The 13,913-nt window shown below is 43.0% G+C and overlaps 1 long non-coding RNA gene across 2 annotated transcripts in view; it reads right to left on the reverse strand.

Annotated features, from left to right (window-relative positions):
• Positions 1-5,713: 5,713 nt before the first annotated feature.
• The window catches only part of LOC111965203 (uncharacterized), a 14,719-nt gene continuing 6,519 nt past the window's right edge, over positions 5,714-13,913 (reverse strand). For both annotated transcript variants that reach the window (XR_002877484.3, XR_002877485.3), the window contains 3 exons: positions 8,456-8,568; positions 8,211-8,300; positions 5,714-8,022 (listed from right to left, as the gene is read on the reverse strand). This is a non-coding gene — a long non-coding RNA (uncharacterized lncRNA). The remainder of the gene's footprint in view (positions 8,023-8,210; positions 8,301-8,455; positions 8,569-13,913) is intronic.

Genomic DNA, 13,913 nt, shown 5'->3' on the forward strand with positions numbered 1-13,913 from the left:
CGAACAGTGAATTTCAAACACAAATTCAATTACAAAGACCAGGGAAAAGGATACCTATTTGTAGATGGGTAAAAATAAAAATAAACAGACTTTGAATCCAACACATCACTGAGCACCATGGGGCGGCAGGTAGCCTGGTGGGTAGGAGCATTGGGCCAGTAACTGAAAAGTTGCTGGATCGAATCCTTGAGCTGATAAGGTAAAAATCTGTCATTCTTTACCTGAGCAAGGCAGTTCACTCCCTGTTCTCCGGGTGCTGTGGATATTGATTAAGGCAGCCCCCTGCACCTCTCTGATTCAGAGGGGTTGGGTTAAATGCATTCAGTTGTACAACTGACTAGGTATCCCCCTTTCCCACTATTCATATTCTAAACCATGGTGGTGGCTGCATCATGATATGGGTAAAACAAAATCACCTTTCAGCAGGACAATAACCCAAAACACAAGGCCAAATATACACTGGAGTTGCTTACCGAGATGACATTGAATGTTCTTGAGTGCTCTAGTTACAGTTTTGACTTAAAGCGGATTGAAAATCTATGGTAAGACTTAAAATGACTGACTAGCAATGATCAACAACCMACTTGAMAGAGCTTGAAGAATTTGWAATCAAATAATGTACAAATATTGTACAATCCAGTTGTGCAAAGCTCTTAAAGGATTACCCAGAAAGAATTACAGCTGTAATCACTGCCAAATGTGGTTTCTAGCATGTATTGACTAAGAGGTGTGAATACTTAATGTAAATTAGTTATTTCTGTATTTCATTTTCAATATATTTGCAAACATTTATAGAAACATGTTTTATTTTGTTATTATGGGGTACTGTGTGTAGATGGGTGAATTATAAAAAAATATTTAATCAATTTTTAATTCAGGCTGTAACTGTGGAATAAGTCAAAGGGGTATGAATACTTTCTGAAGGTACTGTATCTCACTCAATCAGATGAGAATCCACAGGGCACTGGGCTTTTTCAATAKATGCATACAATCATGCCAAGATGAAGAATCATTGATTTCCCAACCACATACAGTAGGGTCAGATAGGATGTGTACCTAATTGCTTGCCTTTTTCAATCTTCTGTTACTTTCTCATCTCACAAAMTTCGGAGTGTGAACTTAATTTACACCTGTGACAAATGGGGATTTGTAATGGTAAGTCTCAACCTCCATATAGTCATCTGTCAAGCCGAATTAGACTAACAATTAATTTAACGTTTAGAGGCAGACATGCTGTCACGGCTGTTGAAAGATGAGGACCAAGGTGCAGCGTGGTGAGCGTACATGTTCCTTTATTAAACAAGACGCCGAACAAAAACAATAAACACTACAAAACYAAACCGTGAAGCTCAAAGGCTATGTGCCCTAAACAAAGTCAACTTCCCACAATGACAGGTGGAAAAAGGGCTACCTAAGKATGGTTCYCAATCAGAGACAACGATAGACAGCTGTCCCTGATTGAGAACCATACCTGGCCACTGGGCCGTGGAGGCGCACTGGCGGTCTCGAGTGCAGAGCTGGCACAACCCCTTCTGGCTGGATGCCCACTTCCACCCGGCAAATGCGGGACGCTGGCACCGAGCACACCGGCCTGTGAATGCTCAACCGAGACACAGTGCGCATCACCCCATAGCACGGGGCCTGACCAGTCACATGCTCGCCACGGTGAGCACGGGGAGTTGGCTCAGGTCTCCAACCTGACTCAGCCACACTCCCCGTGTGCCCCCCAATTTTTTTGGGGGGCTGCCTCTCGGGCTTCCTTGCCAGCCGTGTTCCCTCATAACGCTGCCGCTCCGCCTTAGCTGCCTCCAGTTCCTTCCTTGGACGGCGATACTCCCAGCCTGCCTCCAGGGTCTCTTACCATCCAGGACTCTTCCCATGTCCAGGAGTCCTCTCTACCACGCTGCTTGGTCTTTTGTGGTGGGAAGTTTTGTCACGGCTGTTGAAAGATGAGGACCAAGGTGCAGCGTSGTGAGCATACATGTTCCTTTATTAAACAAGACGCCGAACAAAAACAATAAACACTACAAAACCAAACCGTGAAGCTCAAAGGCTATGTCCCCTAAACAAAGTCAACTTCCCACAATGACAGGTGGAAAAAGGGCTACCTAAGGATGGTTCCCAATCAGAGACAACAATAGACAGCTGTCCCTGATTGASAACCATACCCGGCCAAAACATAGAAATAGAAAAWCATAGAAAAACAAAACATAGAATGCCCACCCCAAATCACACCCTGACCAAACCAAAAAGAGACATAAAAAGGATCTCTAAGGTCAGGGCGTGACACATGCATRTWTCCCATGACACCCTATCCTCATCTGCTACTGTGTAGCACATTCAAGATATTTCACCACACACAAGATCTGACCCTGGATCCCCCAGATGGTATTCGGTATCAATGTAACCTCTAAATTACATTATGCTGTAAAAAAGATCATATCACAAWCTTATACTATCAGAATAAACAGCAAGGATATAACGTTTCAGTACCTGCAAATGAAAATATCTGTGCTTTCCCTTAATTGAAAGCGTAGATGGAACTGAGTGGCAGAGAAATTGAAAGAGAAATTGTGTTTGTGAGTATACAAAACATTCTAACTCTTATAAAAAGGATAGGACAAAGGGGCATACTTTACTTGTATTTAATTGTAGGGTAAGCTCCTGCCGGTACACTATGTCTCAGTKTATGGTCTATTTTTCTTTCATACCGATTGTGACTGTTGCGACAGTACTCACTGTGCCCTGACAGGTTGACAAATGTMTGGAAAACATGCTGATTTAATGAACTGTTTTGTATCTAATTATTGTTGACTGTCAAGAACTGCTTCATGGGTTCCAGATCATTTGTCAAACCGTGAATAGTTTGTTTGCACATGGATAACAAATAGTTCCCTTATACCGATGCCTTACTTGCTTTATGAAAATGAATTTCAATCAGTGATAACAATGCTGTCCAGTGTCTGTGTTCTTTTSCCCATCTTAATCTTTTCTTTTTATTGGCCAGTCTGAGATATGGCTTTTTCTTTGCAACTCTGCTTTGAAGGCCAGCATCCCTGAGTCGCCTCTTCACTGTTGACATTGAGACTGGTGTTTTGTGGGTACTATTTAATGAAGCTGCCAGTTGAGGACTTGTGAGGTGTCTGTTTCTCAAACGAGACACTCTATGTACTTGTCCTCTTGCTCAGTTGTGCACCTGGGCCTCCCACTCCTCTTTCTATTCTGGTTAGGGCCAGTTTGTGCTGTTCTGTAAAGGGAGTAGTACACAGTGTTGTACGAGATCTTCAGTTTCTTGGCAATTTATCGCATGGAATAGCCTTCATTTCTCAGAACAAGAATAGACTGACGAGTTTTTCATTAGAAAGTTCTTTGTTTCTGGCCATTTTGAGCCAAAATAGGTACCGGAGTGCCAAGTCTAGGACAAAAAGTCTTCTCAACAGTTTTAACCCACAAGCCATAAGACTCCTGAACAGGTAACCAAATGGCTACCCGGACTATTTGCATTGTGTGCACCCCCCCAACACCTCTTTTTACGCTGCTGCTACTCACTGTTTATCATATATGCATAGTCACTTTAACTATACATTCAGGTACATACTACCTCAATTGGGCCGACCAACCAGTGCTCCCGCACATTGGCTAACCGGGCTATCTGCATTGTGTCCCACCCACCACCCRCCAACCCCTCTTTTACGCTACTGCTACTCTCTGTTCATCATAGTCACTTTAACCATATCTACATGTACATACTACCTCAATCAGCCTGACTAACCGGTGTCTGTATGTAGCCTCGCTACTTTTATAGYCTCGCTACTGTATATAGCCTGTCTTTTTACTGTTGTTTTATTTCTTTACCTACCTATTGTTCACCTAATACCTTTTTTGCACTATTGGTTAGAGCCTGTAAGTAAGCATTTCACTGTAAGGTCTACACTGATTAGCGAACACAACGTGCCATTGGAACACAGGAGTGATGGTTGCTGATAATGGGCCTCTTTACGCCTATGTTGATATTCCATAAAAAATCTGCCATTTCCAGCTACAATAGTCATTTACAACATTAACAACGTCTACACTGTATTTATGATCAATTTGATGTCATTTTAACGGACAAAAAATATGCTTTTCTTTCAAAAACAAGGACAGTGAGGCTGTAATCGTTTGGTTGTGGTAAGTGTAGGCAGTTGAACATATTTTCCCTCCTCTCCCTTTGAGTAAAAGGCTTTAGGACCTCACCCAGTTTCAACCGGCATGGGATACTCTGTGGGGTAGCGTGTTGCATTCTCCTGATGTAGGTAAACTGTACCCGAGGTAATATATGCAAATTCTACMCAGAACCCCCTTTGAGCTCTCTCTCTAGAGGGGGCCTCTTTCTTATGACCTTGATGAGGTCGCCCATGCCCGCGCTCACCACTCTCCCTCATACAGTAACCCCTGRCACAGCACAMGTGGTTATATATAGTACGCTGAAAATGACTTTGACGGCAAAGCAAAACAACAATTTACTGCCTTGGTTTAATGGTATCTCAGAAACAAGGTTAAGCTCATTTGCTCTTAGAAATGAGAGGTAATTGCAGACTTTGGGGGGGAAACAACATGGCCAGTTTCAGAGGATGGCTAAGTAACACTGTAGAACACCACTGGTAATTACAATAGCCAATTTTCCTTTCTTGTCAAGATTACTTTTTGTTTCCTGTGTGCTTTTCCCATCGATGGGCCCAGTCCCAACTCAATTTCCCTGAAGTGTTCATGCGCACAAATGTGTTATTTAAGACAGGTCTTAGAAATTGGAGCTTTTGTGTTTTATATCTGAGATCCACATATAGTAAATCTACCATATAAATCATCAGTGAGTATTGTGAGTACGTGGAGCCAAGTCTAGCAACACTCAATATATGCCAGGTTAAAAAAACAAAAACAATTGTGACTTTGGTTATAAATTGTTCTGTTGGTAATTGTGTATACAGTTAAATGAAAAAGAGGAAGTCCCCTAAGATATGTCTCATCATCTCTGCTTAACATGCAAGGAGTTCTGCTCTGGGTGTTAATTAAACAATTATGCAAATGAGCTGAACACATGACAGGGCATTTTTAAATACTAGGCTAGTTTATRGTGGGGGGATACCCTTTGTGCTTTCTCATCACAGTGTAGTACTGTAGCCTATACTCACACACAAATCACAACATGGCAGTGTGAGTATGTCCACGTTTCTATGAATACATATATACTATAATATACGTAACTTCACAAMGACGCATATCATATATTTATATACGATATTTGTCCCAATCATTTATTTATTAAAAAGTACAAAATGCAGTTTTTGTCTTCCTCCCCTAATAAGCAAATTTCACACATTTCTAACCCGTTGGTTTCTTCTCTGTTCATGTGCTGGTGTTGATCTAACAAATCATTGGCAGAATATAAATTTGACATATAATTGGATTATGATTAGGGTTTAACAATACTTCAGAGGTCACTGTCCTTTTGATATGTCCACAACATGACTAGATTATGTAGATAACATATATCCTGTATTTAAAACTACATGAAAAATAWWWTTTTTAATTGAATATGCCAAGGATATTTAATTTCCCAACATGCATGATTTGGGAATTATAATATTGTCGTCTCTTCCTGTAAGGTGAATGGCACTAAGAAGCTACATGTTTCGCCCATGATATTTGTAATGAATACTCAGGGACAAAAAGGTGTAGATTCACGCGCTGGGCGCAGCAGATGTTTATTGAGCTTTCGCAGAAGGCAGGAATCATGGTCACAGGCAGGCAATGGACAAACACAGGCAGGCAGCCAAAAACAAACAATACCTCGCAACCATACAAACAGAAAGAACTGAACTAAATAGGGAGCTGATGAAACCAGGTGAGAAACAAACACAGGTGAAAGACAGGGCTACGTTCCATAACACAAAGAAACAGGGCCACGTTCAAGAACACAAAGAAAAAGAACACAAGGTTGACTAAAAAAAAGAAAAGCAGAACCGTACAATATTAAACAGCCTGTCCTGTTCYTCTCTAGGGTAGTACAAAAGCAATATTCCATTTTTTTACAGGCCATATGCAGTCCATATGCAGCAAACATATCTCTGCTAGACTATACCCCGGAGCAGCAGCATGCATTCTGGCTGCTGGTATGAATTCCCTCTTGTCACGTCTCCCTCCCTCCCGCCTGCCTTCCCATCCCCTCCTCATTGACAGTCCAGTCACATTGGAAACAATCCTCAGGCAATAATTGCAATAAACAAAAAAACTGTTTATCTGGTAGGAACAGCAATCCCTGTGAATACGTTCGAGCATGAGGAGTGGAGGAAAAATGTTACAAGAATAAAACCTTGATATTCATAGAATGAATGAAATCAATTTGAACCACATACATATCTCATTTTTCCCCTGGTCCTGTTAAGTTGCTTGATGCTAAGGTGGAAATACTGGTTTCCACAGTTTGGAGTGTGCTGTCTCCTACTAACTCTCTGTGTTTTTTATAATTGTAGATTAGTTGGTGCTGGTGTTATCAAGACCTGGGTAAGCTTCCGCTTGATTGCATAGAATGGGAGGGGGAAGAAGCCTTGTGCAGCAATTGCTACTTTGGTTGTCGAACCATTGTCTTTTAAGTGTAGTAGGTAAGGCCTTTGGAGCTTTACCACTAGTGTGTACGGTTGTATTCCCAAATTAACTGCATACCATGAATGTTGATACGATACAACACCAACATGTTTGGAGCTRGCGTTTTTTATGGGGAGAACTCCTGAGATGCTACGCCTCTACAAATAGCACTAGTAGGTATCGTCAAATGAGAGTGCGAGCCAGAAGAGCCCTTTACGTGAGAGGTGGAATTACATTTTTGTGACATTTATTTCCCTCTYCAGTAGTGCACAGGGCCCATTTGGTGGTGCCGTGGGGCTTGTTTGGGAGACTATCGGTGCCCGCATTGGGTCCATTAGAAAGACGTTCACTACCGCCACCGTTGTGAATTCCTCGGCGGTTAAGGGACAAGCTTCTGCGGATAGCTTAAAAGTGCACTTTATCACCCCCTGGGGAATCGGTGGAAATCAGTTAGTGGGGCACGAGTGCTTGGCTTTCCTTCTCCTTTTTATTCCCTGCAGTACGTGAATGGATAGAGGTGGAAGAGGATGCACATGAAATGACATGACACCATAAGGACATTAGCTCAGGTGTTAGGGTTTGTAAGGCCATGAGGAACGAGTTTGGTATTAGTCATGTTGCATTTGCCGGCCATGTTTCTCTGTGTTATCCAGAGGTGGCTGTAGACAAAGAAAGGGAGGCTTAAATATGCATGAAATGGATAAAAAAAAAATTCTTGCCTAAATTCTTTGCATGCCTGTTGGGAGTATGAAGGCACAAGATATTAATTGCTCTGCACAATGAATACAAAAACATACATGTCCCTCAGATTATTATAAGACTCCTTCCAAAGGGGCTGACACACTCAATGAGACCATACTACATTGCACAACACTTTCTAAAAAAAACACTCACTTTGCATATTTACACTATGCTGCCCACGTTTAACCCTCTAATAGTTGTCTGTGAAATGCATTCACCACACCAAGCGATGGAACAACAAGACATACAGCTGTGTGGTTGAACCAGTGCCATATTGGTCACATTTGACCACATTTTCTGTCTCTCCTTCCAGGCAATCCCCTGCTCGGTGCCATCATTAGAGACCTGTCCTCTCAGCCCATGGAGGGGGTAGGCTGGGGCTKGGCTTCTGGGGCTGGGCAGACTGTGCTCCATGCCGGGGTTAGACCACTGCTGTGGGAGCATCTGACTGAGAGACACTGATGAATGTCAGGAGACTGGAGACCCACTGGCAATCTGGCAGCCAGAGACACTGATGGGAGAGCACCATCGATCTGTGTCATGTCTACAGGGTTGGAGGAGCCCGAGACCTGGCCACTGACCAAGGAACACTGGGTCGAAAGTCTCCACTGCAGCTGGAGAGTCTCTATTCCATTAGTTTTGGTGTCTTTATATTCTCTGATTATGCAAAACAAAAAAATACTTATGTACATCTAAAATTAATGTAACCATCTTTTGGTGGACACTACATTCACTCTAAAACTTTTCCCTGTACATTTACAGCATTGTTCTGGCACCAGAGTTGCCAGTTTAATACTGTAATTACAGATATGCTGTAATATCTTTTACAGTACAATTTTCCTTACTATAAATTTACGCAGGAGAGCATCCGTAACAATCCTCCTCAGTTCTGATTTGTCAGCTCTTGAGAGACAGAGCACACCAGGGCTGTTGCTCTGTGGGTAAAAATACATATCAAGCAGGTATTGTGTGTGTGTGTGTGTGTGTGTGGTGTGTTGTGTGTGTGTGTGTGTGTGTGTGTGTGTGGTGTGTGTGTGTGTGTGTGTGTGTGTGTGTGTGTGTGTGTGTGTGTGTGTGTGTGTGTACTTACCTCACACAGGTCTTCATTCAAACTCAGTGAGCTCTTGGAAGAATGGGGAAATGTAGGGCTCGAATACAGTTGGCTTCAGGGTTCATCATCTTGGGTTGATTCGAACCAGGAAGCTTTAAAGTCATATATAAAATATAGTTCATGAAATCCATTGAGACATTAAACAAATACAAATAAGACCGCTAGATACATCTATTTTAACCCCTATCTAACTAATAAAACATTGCTATAGCTTACACAATACAACAGATTATTTGACCAGACTCACATTATCCTTTCTTTCTGTGCCACCAAACAAGGTTAGCTAAGAAAACATGCGGTGAAATAACAGTTGGCTAGCAATAMAGATACTTATGAACAAGGTACCTATCCAGCAGCTGCTGGAAATATTTTTCCACTTTACAGCAACTTCAAGATATTTACTAAAATAGTCTGAGCTTCATGTGTCTCACCCAACAACATGAGGTTGGCGCCTGAAACTGATCATTTGAATTTACAGTAGGCATAMGCTATTACTGTGTACATTGTGACATTATAACATCACCATCKAACTGAGCAGCAGAAGTTAGAGAGAGCTCCTGTTAAAATGTGATTATTTTTCTTGAATTATTTTGKTTTTAGTGAACAGTTTGGTTGTTTCAATGCACTACTGTGCTCTCCACATCTGGAGATATCAGTAGATGTTTTTCCTTTGAGAAAATTGTTTGATTTTGAGAGAGATTTTGAGTGATTGATCAAACTGGCACTGAAAGATAGCTAATCTACTAAGTAATCTTGACCATCTGGTTAGAACCAAGAAGCAAGATTGAGGTACTAGGACATAAGGACAATGTGAAGAGAAAAAAACTGGATAAAACCAACAGAAAGAAAAACATTTTGCCTTCAGAACAGCCTCAATTTGCCCGGGGCATGGACTCTACAAGGTGTTGAAATCGTTCCACAGGGATGCTGGCACATGTTGACTCCAATGCTTCCCACAGTTGTGTCAAGTTAGCTGGATGTCCTTTGGGTGGTGGACCATTCTTGATACACACGGGAAACTGATGCCGGCACTAAGACCGCACTCAACGAGCTGAATAAGCAAACAAGGAAAAGCTCATCCAGAAGTGGCGCTCCTAGTGGCCGGGGACTTTAATGCAGGCAAACCTAAATCTGTTTTACCTCAAAACTATATTCTCCTGATTCCTGCTTACAAGCAAAAGCTAAAGCAGCAAGTACCAGTGATTCGCTCAATACGGAAGTGGYCAGATGACGCGGATGCTACGCTACAGGACTATTTTGCTAGCACAGGCTTGAATATGTTCTGGGATTCATCCAATGGCATTGAGGAGTACACCACCTCAGTCACCGGCTTCATCAATAAGTGCATCAACGACGTCGTTCCCACAGTGACCGTATGTACATATCCCAACCAGAAGCCATGGATTACAGGCAACATCTGCATTGAGCTAAAGGCTAGAGCTGCCGCTTTCAAGGAGCGGGACACTAATCCGGACACTTATAAGAAATCCCTCTATGCCCTCAGACGAACCATCAAACAGGCAAAGCGTCAATACAGGATTAAGATTGAATCCTACTACACCGGCTCTGACACTCTTCGGATGTGACAGGGCTTGAAAACTATTACAGACTACAAAGGGAAACACAGCCACGACCTGCCCAGTGAGGCGAGCCTACCAGACGAGCTAAATGCCTTTTATGCTTGCTTCGAGGCAAGCAATACTAAAGCATGCATGAGAGCACCAGCTGTTCCGGACGACTGTGTGATTACGCTCTCCATAGCCGATGTGAGCAAGACCTTTAAACACGTCAACATTCACAAAGGCACGGTGCCAGACGGATTACCAGGACGTGTACTCAAAACATGTGTGGACCAACTGGAAAGTGTCTTCACTGACATTTTCAACCTCTCCCTGACCGAGTCTGTAATACCTACATGTTTCAAGCAGACCACCATAGTCTCTGTGCCCAAGGAAGCGAAGGTAACCTGCCTAAATGATTACCGCCCCATAGCACTCACGTCAGTAGCCATGAAGTGCTTTGAAAGGCTGGTCGTGGCTCAAACCAACACTATCATCCCAGAAACCCTAGACCCACTCCAATTCGCATACCGCCCCAACAGATMCACAGATGACGCAATCTCAATCACACTCCACATTGCCCTTTCCCACCTGGACAAAARGAACACCTATAAGAGAATGCTGTTCATTGACAACAGCACAGCGGTCAACACCATAGTGCCCAMWAAGCTCATCACTAAGCTAAGAACCCTGGGACTAAACACCTCCCTCTGTAACTGGATCCTGGACTTCCTGACGAGTCTCTGCCAGSTGGTAAGGGTAGGCAATAACACATCTGCYACTCTGATCCTCAACACTGGGGCCCCTCAGGGGTGYGTGCTTGGTCCCCTCCTGTACTCCCTGTTCACCCACTACTACGTGGCCAAACACRACTCCAACACCATCATTAAGTTTGCTGACGACACAACAGTGGTAGGCCTGATCACCGGCAACGATGATACAGCCTACATGGAGGAGGTCAGAGAGTTGGCAGTGTGGTGCCAGGACAAGAACTTGTCCCTCAATGTGAACAAGWCAAAGCAGCTGATCGTGGACTACAGGAAAAGGCGGGTCGAACAGGCTCCCATTAACATCGATGGGGCTGTAGTGGAGTGGGTCGAGAGCTTCAAGTTCCTTGGTGACCACATCACCACCGAACTATCATGGTCCAAACACACCAAGAGGGGACGTCAACACCTTTTCCCCTTCAGGAGACTGAAAAGATTTGGCATGGGTCCCCAGATCCATAAAAACATTATACAGCTGCACCACCGAGAGCATCCTGACCGGTTGCATCACAGCCTGGTATGGCAACTGCTCGGCATCTGACCATAAGGCACTACAGAGGGTAGTGCATACTACCCAGTACATCACTGGGGCCAATTTTTCCTGCCATTCAGGACCTATTATACTAGGCGTGTCAGTGGACAAAATTGTCAAAGACTCGGGCTATGTGACAAATACAATTTGATTTGATTTGAAACTGTTGAGCGTGAAAAACCCAGCAGCGTTGCAATTCTTGAAACAAACCGTTGCGCCTGGCACGTACTACTGTTGTGTCTTTTGGCTATGTCGGATTAAGTTGTATGACATGCTATTCTATAAAATACTTTCTCCGTAATTAATATTACCTGATTGAGCTAATCATGTAAATGTAATTAACTAGAGAGGCGGGGCACCACGAAATAAATATTTATAGAGCTGTTATCTTTCCGAATAAACTCTTAATATTTACATCAATAGCAGTCAATATTAATCGTCACCTTATTTCAGTCTCATCTGAAAGTTGTAAATTCGGTTATCTTCACGAACCCTGGCTAACAAGTTGAAATCAGCAATACAAAATTGGGTTCAATTATTTATTTACTAAATACCTAACTAAATCACACATAATTACATATAGAAGAAAAATCATACCTTGATTACAAATTACGTCATAAAGGAAAACGTCCTGGCGGCGAACAGATATGACAGCTTGTTACACAAAAAAAAGGGCTGGGTTTGAGTAAAGAGCGGGAACTGAGGAACAAAGGGCGAAGCTGTGCTATCGTAAATACAATACTTATGCATTCTAAATTTCTGCCCATTTTGAAAAGGAAAATGCAATAAATATTTACTCTGAGCTGCGCTTCGGAGGTTGGTGTTAGATGAAGGCCGTGTTGCCCAACCGAGTCCTTTGTCCTTTGAAGAATGTCTCTGCTGGTAAATTGGATACGTTGTAGTAACGTTGTTGTATAGTAGACGGGTTACTCTGTCTGTCCTTCCTAACCTGCTTTTGCGGCAGCTGTTGCTAATTCAGCGGCTAGGAGGTATCACTTCTGTAGTGGTTAAGAGTTCAAAGTTCATACCAGTCGCAACCAAAGCTCATGCTGAGGTTGGCTTAGTTCTGTAGTTGACATGTTATCTGAACCATTCTGACATAGGACAGTCGTCCTCACATCCTCGGAACAGGAAGTTAAATTTTCGTCAATGGCTTACATAGTGGAGGGAGAAGGGTGTGTCTGAAAGGTTTATTACCCATGTCTCTTCACTGGTTGAGCAGAGCCCTAAACTTATGAAAACCCAAATCTCTCATTTGGAAGCTAAAATTACATTTAATCTCTTCACAAATAATTTCATATTCAAACATTTGAATCAAACAACAATTCCATGTGAATACGATACCTCTGATGTGCAGACTTTCCACAGTAGAGTTTATGTCATTCTATCATTGATGAGAATGTGCCAGATGACAACCGAACTGACATAATATACCACCGCATATACTTGGTCGGATTACCAGAATATAGTTAATTTCCCCCCAACTTCTGATGTTCCGAGAATCTCTATGTTAACCAAAGGGATTTTATAATGTCACATCAGTAGAGTAGGGAGAGGAAAGGGGGGGGGAAGAGGTATATATGACTGTCATAAACCTACCCCCAGGCCAACGTCATGACACTACCATATCCCGTTCAAAGGCACTTAAATATGTAGTCTTGCCCATTCATCCTCTAAATGCCACACATACACAATCCATGTTTCAATTATCTCAAGGCTTAAAATTCCATCTTTAACCAGTCTCTTCACCTTCATCTACACTGATTGAAGTGGATATAACAGTTGACATCAATAAGGGATCATAGCTTTTACCTGAATTCACCTGGTCAAGCTATGTCATCGAAAGAGCTTAGTCAGTGTTTGAATACTCAGTGTATTTTCATTATAAAAAGTGCATTGTTTAAAAAAGTGCATTATAAAAGTTGCATGCAAGCGAAGCACTAGGACATTCACCCCCAGCTGATGTATGACCTGGTACACTTGAACAAACAGGGTGTAGAGGTCATTGCTAGGAAAGAAATTGCTCTAGGACAAAGCAAAAATCAAAATAAGAGGAACTCTGCCATCCATTCTGCAAGATCATGACCACCAGCCACCACCCAGAGAGACCAGTACCACCCTACACCAACGAGCCACATCCAGAGAGGCCAGCTCTACCCTGCACCACCAGGCCCCATCCAGAGAGGCCAGCTCTACCTTACACCATCGAGCACCATCTAGAGAGGTCAGCTCCAACCTACACCACCAGGCCTCATCCAAGAAAGGCCAGCTCCACCCGACACCATCGTTCCCCTTCCAGAGAGGCCAACTCCACCCTGCACCATTGGGTCCCATCCAGAGTGCCCAACACCACCCTGAACCATCGGGCCCCTTCCAGAGTGGACAGCATCCCACCACCCCACTACTCCCCAAGCTAACAGTACAACACCCCAATCAGAAAAGACCAACAGTCCAGCAAGACAGCTATGCCGAAGTGGCATGAAGAATAGAGCACCCTGCTGCAGCCGAGCTAAACCAGATAAGGTCAGATAAGGTCAGATAAGGTCAACATCTGCTGAACATTATCTGCAATTTTTTTT

Source organism: Salvelinus sp. IW2-2015, linkage group LG6.1 (genome assembly GCF_002910315.2).
Source record: "Salvelinus sp. IW2-2015 linkage group LG6.1, ASM291031v2, whole genome shotgun sequence".
NCBI classification, from domain to species: Eukaryota; Metazoa; Chordata; class Actinopteri; order Salmoniformes; family Salmonidae; genus Salvelinus; species Salvelinus sp. IW2-2015.